The 9,364-nt window shown below is 44.9% G+C and overlaps 1 long non-coding RNA gene across 1 annotated transcript; it reads right to left on the reverse strand.

The window, feature by feature from the left end:
• Window positions 1-4,578: 4,578 nt before the first annotated feature.
• On the reverse strand, window positions 4,579-7,174 carry LOC148045734 (uncharacterized). The gene is made up of 2 exons (XR_015696306.1): window positions 6,967-7,174; window positions 4,579-5,150 (listed from the first exon to the last, which is right to left on the reverse strand). It is a non-coding gene; the product is annotated as an uncharacterized LOC148045734 (long non-coding RNA).
• Between the last annotated feature and the right edge of the window lie 2,190 nt (window positions 7,175-9,364).

Here is a 9,364-nt window from a genome sequence, read left to right on the forward strand (position 1 = left end):
AGTTTCCACACTTACGACCGTTGCAGCAGTGAAAGCAAACCATGGTTTAAGGCGACACGAGAGCTTGGCCAAAATTAAGCCCTGCATTATTGATTGACAGCTGGTCCTCGAGTTATAATGGTTCATTTACTGACCATTGGAAGTTGCAATGGCACTGAAAAAAGTCCCTTATGACTGTTTCTCACACTTACAAACATTGCGAAAATCCCCCCCCCCCCCCGGTGAAGTAATCAAAATTTGGATTCTTGCCAACAGACATATTTATGACGGTCATAGCCGTCATAGCCAGGGGTCGTGCGAGCCCGTTTGGCGACTGTCTGATGAGCAAAGTCCCCAGGTGAAGCCTGAAAGCTTTCACCTGTTTGCCCGCTGTGGGGTGGGTCATTGATGTTGTGTTCTGGCCAGCAGATGGCGCTGTGCAAGGCACCTCTGATTGGCCAGGACGTGCCTGCCTCTTGGTGGGAGAAACCCTGTACTCCCATTGGTTCCCCGTCTGACAGCTGGCTGTATAAATGGCTGTCAGGCGGGGGTTTTCGTTGCCTGTTACTTGACTAAGTTTCTGTTGAATAAACCATTCCGTTGTTAGTAGACCGGTCTCCTCAGTCATTACTTCAGACTACGAAAATTGGAGTTTGAGAATGCACCAGGAAGGGGGGGGGTCCATTGGCACCGGCTTCTCTCACCTGGCGGGGGGCAACTTCTTCTCTCTTCTCCTGTGGAGGACTCTGGGGGGATCAAAGGAATGGGGAGGAGATGCTCACAGAGTCCAACCAGGATTTGAGAGCTGGAGAGCCGCCATTCCCAAACCACAGTGAGAGGACCCGAGCGGAGGTATATGAAAATAAGAGCAAACCCCCTCACCCTTCTAGCACTGAGATGTTAGCTAGTTGGGTCACAAGACGTCTGCAAGAAAACCACCATGCTCAGAGTGTCCCAAGGACCCCTTCAGTCCAAGAACTGCCAACTTTGGAGTCCAGCTACCCATCCCTGATGCCCTGTTCCACCCCAAAATCCACGCCCTACCAGTTCTCCAGGTTGCCACCCTCTGAAGACCCGTGGGAGGAGCAGCGTTGCCCCCATAGCGCCCAGCGCCACTCACCATGGTCTTCAAATATACTTTTTTATTTTCATTTTCATAACAAACAATCACATGTATACTATTACATAGCCAGTATCCTATTGTATTAAATAGCAATTACATCAGTTCTTCTTGTCATCAACACCCAAAAATATAAAAACCCATTATTAGCTCTTCTGCTCTCCATACACCTCTTTCTTCTACCTCTCTCCTACCTCCTTTCTTCCCTCCATCATCCTTTTCTACTCTACTTCCCCTTCCTTTCTCCTTCTCCTCTCTCTACATTCCACTCCTCCTTATCCTCCTCATCTTCCCCCCTTACCCTCTCCTATCCCTCTCTTCCTGTCTTTCTTCTCTCCTCTGTTTCCCACTCTTCCTCTCATTGGTGTATTTCCGCTTCTGAGCAAACTCCAATCTATGTTGATGGTATTTATACTTCCATAACAATATACTTAACATATCCTACTTTTAAAGAAAAAATAAGAGAAGACAGTATACATGTGCAATCATATTACATTAAAATCTAACACCCCTCGTCAAAAATCCCTCCCTCCCCCCCTCCCCCCAACCTCCCCCCCCCAGCCTTCCCTCCCCTGACTTCCCAGAACATCTTTACATTGAACTTAGCTCCTCCTTTCTAAGCTAACTTTAAACAATTTATATCATTCCTGATCTTAATCATAAGCTATCTGGAATTTCCTAGTCCCGTATTTATTTTTTATAGAATCAATCCATTTTTTCCAGTCTCACTTATATCTCTCGTTTAAGTGATGTTTAAGATATGCAGATATTTTAGCCATCTTGGCTGAATTTGTGACTTTCAATGTCCATTCTTGAATTGTAGGCAAGTCTTCCTTCCTCCAGTATTGCGCCACCAACAATCTAACTGCAGTTATTAAGTGCAAAATCAAATTAATCTCTACAGCTGCACAATCAGTAATTATACCTAAGAAAAATAACTGAGGAGTAAACTTTAAAAGTTTAAAAAAAACATTTTGCATAATCCTAATTTCATCTTCCAGTCCTGTTCACTGTCCCCCTTGTTTACGTCTATGTAATCTATTTAGATTTATCAAAGCTCCTCTCATATACGCTTTACTTGCATCCCATACAATTTCCATAGATGTACCCTTATTCATATTGAAAACAAAGTATTCTGCTAACAATCTTTTACATTCGCTGGTATATTTCTCATGTCTAAATAAATTTTCATTCAATCTCCAAGACCTTCTTGCTTGCGTCACCCCTCCCAACTCCATCCAAACTAGATTATGATCTGATAAAACTCTGGCAGATATCTTTATCTTCTTCACCCTAGAAAACAAATCATTGGGAATTAGTAGATTGTTGTTTTTTTAATTGTTGATCCATTCGTCTGGTAATCACACGGTTTTGTCTTTGTTCCTTGGCTCCTTGTACTTCTGAGGGAGAAAGATGATCCATCCTTGTTGATAGTTGTGTAGTTTGCTGTCTATCTTCTCCTTCTTGTTGTCTTTCTCTAGGTCCAAGTGGGGCGGGATGTCCGGCCTTCAGGATATTATGGTAAAAGTTTCGAGCTTCCCATACTGATTTAAGATGGTATCTTTGCCCCTCAAAGATGAATGTTAGCCCAACTGGTGCCTCCCATCTGAACTGTAGCTGACGATTTTTAAGCTCTTCAACTAAAAAAGCATAGTCTTTCCTGGATCTTAGCATTTGAGGTGGTATTTCTTTCAGAACAGTCACTTCCTGACCCCCAATTTGAAGCTTGGTTTTATAGGACTCTTGCAATATCATATTCCTCATGTCTCTTGTAGTAAAGTAAATCACAATGTCCTTAATGATGCCAATACTAATTTGGTATCGAAAATCGTCGTGGTGCAACAAAAAGTTGGAAATGCTGAAAAAGAAATTATTATGTTACAGTATAGACAAATGGAGTCTGCACTAAGAATAAGAGGTTTGTGTGAAAACAATCAGGAGAATTTGAAACAGATTTTTTTCAGAAGCTTTCGATAGTCTGTTGGGAAGGCCAGGAGGAAATTTTGATTGGCAAATTGATAAGGTTTATCGTGCTAACTCCCTGCTGGTGAAACACTCACCATGGTCTTCATCAGCCCTCGGCTCAGAGCTGAGAGGCTGCCCAACTGGTAAGGTCTCCATCGCTTCTGTTAGTACTGGGTGGTTCGGATTATTCGGACGGTTGCCCTGCTGCCCTCACCATGGCTGCCCTGCAGGATGGAGAATTCATAGAGAGGACTTGGCTGTTTTACAATGGCCCCCTCCCTCCCCCAGGGTCAAATTCAGCCCTTTATTGTCTGGCAGACACTTCCGTCAGAACAGAACTGGAAGGGACCTCGGAGGTCTTCTAGTCCAACCCCTGCTCGAACAGGAGACCTTTACAGAATTAGAGAATAATAGACTTGGAAGGGACCTTGGAGGTCTTCCAGTCCAACCTCTGCTCGAGCAGGAGATTTTTGCAGAATTAGAGAATAATAGATCTGAAAGGGACCTTGGAGGTCTTCTAGTCCAACTCCTGCTCGAATTACAGAATTATAGAATAATAGAGTTGGAAAGAACCTTTAGGTCATCTAGTCCAACCCACAGCTTATGCAGGAAACCCTTAGAGAATTGGAAGAGCTGAAAGGGACCTTGGAGGTCTTCTAGTCTGACCCCTGCTCAAGCTCAAGAAAACCTTCAGTGTTGGAACACCTGCAACTTCTGGTGGCAAGCTGTTCCACTGGTGAATGGTCCTCCCTGTTCGGAAATTCCTCCTTAATTCCAGGTTGCTTCTCTCCTTAATGAGTTTCCATCCATTGCTTCTTCTACCTTCTAGTGCTTTGGAGAATGACCCCCTATTCTCTGTGACAGCCCCTCGAGTGTGGGAAGATGCTACCCCTTCACCTTCATTTGGTTTCTTCATTTGGTTTTATTTCCAGACCTAAAGGTGGACCATTTCAGATACCAGATGTGGAGAAACCCACAATATACTCAGAAGGGATTATGGCGAGAGGGAGAGAGAGGGAGGGAGGGAGGGGCAGGGGTGGGTTTCAACGCGGCGGTCCCTGCGAACCGGTTGGTCGCCGAACCCGGAAGTAAGTAACTTCCGGGAACGGCAAAGGACCCCCCCCCCGCGCCCGCCCGCGCGCCCGCTCCTTACCTGGTTTTGATGAATTCTGCGCTTCCACGCATGCGCAGGACGCATAGAGCGCCTGTGCGATCCTCCAGGAGCAGCTGGAGCATCGCACAGACACTAGTACGCATGCATGCGCCGCGCACGGGGACGCACGCACCGCACACGTGCGCGAGGACGCCGCCGGTCTTGTTCCAACCGAACCGGTTGGAACGGGGCGAGAAACCCACCCCTGGGGAGGGGGGTGAGTGAGTGAGTGAGAGAGAGAGAGAGAGAGAGAGAGAGAGAAGGGGGGTTTCTACAGGTTTTTCTGAAAAATCTTTATGAAAGCAGGACAGGAAGTAAATTTAAACCATGTTTGTAAATGATACAAGTGAAAGGGTGAAAATTCAGAATTTCAATTCTTTATTTGCAAAATCGGTCCATTGAGTATTGTTTGATTGTAAAAAGCATAATCTTGATTTGAGATGTGGAGTCTTTTTTGTCTTCATGCTTATATCCGGAAGAGGAGACTCCGCCATACAGCTAGTCCTCCACTTATGACCCCAGTTGAGCCCCACCCACATGTTGCTAAGTGAGAAACGGGTTCAGTGAATTTCGTCCCCTTTCCCGATTTTTTTCTCACCGGGAATCCCAGCGGTGATTAAGAAAGTCACGCAGTCGTTAAGTGAATTGGGATTTCCTGTTGACTTTGTTGGTCGAAAGATTCTAAAAGGGGGGGTGTTGCGTGACCCCGGGGTATAACAACCGTCATAAATGTGAGTCGGCTGTCCAAGCATCCAAATCACATGAGTATAGTCGTAAGCATGAGAAAGGGGTCACAAGTCCCGTCGTTCGGGGCCATTGCTAAGCGAACTGTTGTAAGTCGAGGACTGCCTGTATGGGGAATGCGCTCGGATTATTGGGAGAAAATTCTGGAAGCAGAGTTGAATTCCTTGTCCTGATCTTTGAGCCCAGAGCCTGCAGGAAAAGGAAGAAGAGGTTGGAAGATACCAGTCAAGATCTGGGGGGGGGGGGGCATCCTGAAAGCAGCCAGATCAAAGCATAGTCTATCTGTTGGGGGGGGGTTTCCTCCTCATCCAGACCACTCACAACCTTCAAGGCTTCCTTCAAGGATCTTGGTTTAGCCTGTGACTGTCTTTATGATTAGTCTTTTACAAAATCGTGGTTACTGTGGTCTGTGGAGCACACGAGAAAGAGACTGCGCAGCCACCGCCATCCATTTTGACCAGGAGAGGCACCACAGGTGGTTCCTCTTGATATTTGCAGGCCAGGCCCACGGCCAGATTTAAGCACCCCATGTAGGCCTTGAGTTTGACACCCCTGGTCTGGGGTCTCCTACTTGAGCAGTGGGTTGGGCTAGATGACCTCTGAGGTACCTTCCAATGTTATTCTCTAAAATTACACTTTTGCTATAATCTATATACAAACATATCCCGATAGATAGATGATTGATTGATTGACTGACAGACAGACAGACAGACAGGATAGATAGATAGATGATTGATAGATAGATAGATAGATAGATAGATAGATAGACAGACAGACAGACAGACAGACAGACAGACAGACAGACGGATAGAGATAGACATGGATAATGGATAGATGGATGGATAAATATAGATGGATAGATATTAAATGATTGATGATGTTATTGAGACAGACAGAAGATAGATAGATAGATAGATAGATAGATAGATAGATAGATAGATAGATAGATAGGTAGGTAGGTAGGTAGGTAGGTAGGTAGGTAGGTAGGTAGGTAGGTAGGTAGGTAGGTAGGTAGGTAGGTAGATAGATAGATAGATAGATAGATAGATGTGATTTGTAGATATGATATGTAGATAGTACAGAGAGAGGTAGATGATGGATAGATGGATGGATAAATATAGATGGATATTAAATGGATGATAAATTACTGAAGAGATAGATGATAGATAGATAGATAGATAGATAGATAGATAGATAGATAGATAGATAGATAGATAGGGGGGTAGATGATGTATAGATGGATGGATAAATATAGATGGATATTAAATGATTGATGATAAATTACTGAAGATATAGATGATAGATTGATAGATGTTTAGATATAGATAGATAGATAGATAGATAGATGATTGATAGATAGATAGATAGATAGATAGATAGATAGATACATAGATACATAGACAGACAGACAGACAGAGACAGACTTTTAAAAATATATTTCTTTTCAATTTTCCTTACTATCTTCAGTTTTTATCTTTCATTATTGTAAGCCGCCCAGGCTTTTTCTGAGGTAAGATGGTCAGCCAATATATTTTATAACTATATCAGTAAATCCGTAATTCAATAAATCCGTAAATCAATAAATTCGTAAATCAATAAAGCCGTAAATCAATAAAGCCGTAAATCAATAAATCCGTAAATCAATAAAGCCGTAAATCAATAAATCAGAAAATCAATAAATCAGAAAATCAATAAATCAGAAAATCAATAAATCAGAAAATCAATAAAAGCAAATATATAAATCAATAAATCAATAGTCTTGTTTCTTTCTTTTCTATTTCCTTTCTTCCTCTCTTTCTTTCTCTATTTGTTCTTTTCTCTTCTCCGCACCTTATGTTTTTTTCCTTGTATTCTTTTCATATTTTTAAAATTTTTGCATTAGCTTTTACCTTTTCAATTTCAACGTTGAATCAAATTACTATCTTTTTTTAAAAAAAGAAACTCCTTTGAATCCCCGCAAACCCATCCCGAAACCCTTCTACACCTCTTCGGCTCTTTGACGTACTTGTGTGCCGGAATCGACACGCATCAAATCGCGTCTTCGCCATCCTGAGTAGCGGCACCGTCAATCTGCAGAAGGGAAGATCAAAACGACGAGTGTGGGGTTGGTTAGCAGGGAATGGAAGGGGAAGATTCGCGGCGGCCAAGTGGGCGTGACTGGGTAAGTGTGACCAGCTTGGCGCATCTGGCTCAGTGCTGCTGACTCAGCACGGTTGACTCGGCACAGCCATGCGGCCGTTGTCTAGCGGGTGCGTCATCTGGTGGGCAAAGAGCCACACAGAGTGAGAGACATACAGAGAGAGAAAGAGAGAAAGAGAGAGAGAGAAAGAAAGAAAGAAAAAAGAAAGAAAAAGAGAATGGGAGAGGGAGATGAAAGAAAGATAAAGGGAGAGAGGGAGAGACACAAAAGGAAGGAAGAAAGGAGAGAGAGAGACAGAGAGAGAAAGAAAGAGAAAGAAAAAAGAAAGAAAAAGAAAGTTGGAGAGGGAGATGAAAGAAAGATAAAGGGAAAGAGGGAGAGACACAAAAGGAAGGAAGAAAGGAGAGAGAGAGACAGTGAGAGAAAGAAAGAGAAAGAAAAAAGAAAGAAAAAGAAAGTGGGAGAGGGAGATGAAAGAAAGATAAAGGAAGAGAGAGAGAGACACAAAAGGAAGGAAGAAAGGAGAGAGAGAGACAAAGAGAGAGAGAGAGAAAGAAAGAAAGAAAGAAGAAAGAAAGAAAGAAAGAAAGAGAGAAAGAAAGAAAGAAAGAAAAAGAGAGGACTTATGACCACAATTGAGTCCAAAATTTTGGTTACTAAGCAAAAGTGTTGTTAAGTGAGTTTCAGCACATTTTTCAAATTGGCCACGCCTACATAGTCACATGACCGCTGAGCCACTCCCACAAAACAGGCCACACCTACAGAATAGTTCTAAAAAAAATTGAAACCCACCACTGGTTCTACTTGGTCAACCGGTCTTCCAAATGCGATGGAGGAGTAACATCCGGGACGACCACAGCGACGTACCTGCAAAAAAGGAAAAAGACCCCTCCTTACCAGCCGGCTGGAGAAACTTTTCAGGTTGACACAGCCTGTTCCAATCCGGCTGTCTGACTACAATACCCATCATCTCTTCAGACAGATTAGTAGAGCCCACTAAACCCATTCCAGATCAGTATTAGTATTTAGTATTTATTTGTCTTGTATGCCGCCCACTCCCGAAGGACTCCGGGCGGCTCACAATAGACAAGGGAAAGGGGAAGATTAGACAAAGACAACACTTTAAAAACAAAACCGCAACATTCACAGTTTCCGTGGGGCTGGATGTTTCACAGCCCCCCCGGCCTGCTGGAGCAGCCAGGACTTGGTGGCTTTGCGGAAAGCCGGGAGGGTCGTAAGGGTCCGGATCTCGACAGGGAGATCATTCCAGAGGGCTGGAGCTGCAACAGAGAAGGCTCTCCCCGGGGGGTCAGCAGCTGACATTGGCTGGCGTATGGAATCTGGAGGAGACCTAATGTGTGAGATCTGATCGGTCTATGGGAGGTAATCGGCAGGAGGCAGTTTCTCAGTACCCAGGTCCGATGCCATGTAGGGCTTTATAGGTAGCGACCAGCACCTTGAAGCGGATTCGGAGACTAATGGGAAGCCAGTGCAGCTCACGGAGGATAGGTGTGACGTGGGTGTACCTGAGTGCACCCACAATCGCTCGCGCGGCTGCATTCTGGACCAGCTGGAGTCTTTGAACACTCTTCAAGGGCAGCCCCATGTAAAGCGCGTTACAGTAATCCAGTCTTGAGGTCACAAGGGTTTGAGTGACTGTCTGAAGGGCCTCCTGATCCAGGTAGGGTCGCAATTGGTGCACCAGGTGAACCTGGGCAAAGGTCCCCCTGGTCACAGCGGACAAATGGTGTTCTAAAGTCAGCTGGGGATCCAGGAGGACTCCCAAATTGCGAACCCTCTCTGAGGGGCGTATAATTTCACCCCCCAGCCTGAGAGATGGAACAGTTGGACAATCTTTGGGAGGGAACATCAGAAGCCAGTCGGTCTTGTCTGGATTGAATGCCAACTTGTTTGCTCCCATCCAGACCCTAACAGCCTCCAGGCACTGGCACATCACTTCTACTGCTTCGCTGAGTTGGCATGGGGCGGACAGATACAACTGCGTGTCGTCTGCATATTGGTGGTACTTAACCCCGTGCTGGCATATGATCTCACCCAGCGGCTTCATGTAGATGTTAAATAGTAGGGGGGGGGAGGACTGAACCCTGCGGCACCCCGTAGTTGAGGGGCCTTGGGATTGACCTCTGCCCTCCGACCAACACCGACTGCAACCTGTCCGAGAGGTAGGAGAACCACCGAAGGACAGTGCCTCCCACTCCCACCTCTTGCAACCGTCGCAGAAGGATACCATGGTCAATGGTAT

This window comes from Thamnophis sirtalis, unplaced genomic scaffold (assembly GCF_051295495.1).
Source record: "Thamnophis sirtalis isolate CommonGarterSnake01/CBP01778 unplaced genomic scaffold, rThaSir2_p1.2 scaffold_4, whole genome shotgun sequence".
In the NCBI taxonomy this organism is placed as follows: domain Eukaryota; kingdom Metazoa; phylum Chordata; class Lepidosauria; order Squamata; family Natricidae; genus Thamnophis; species Thamnophis sirtalis.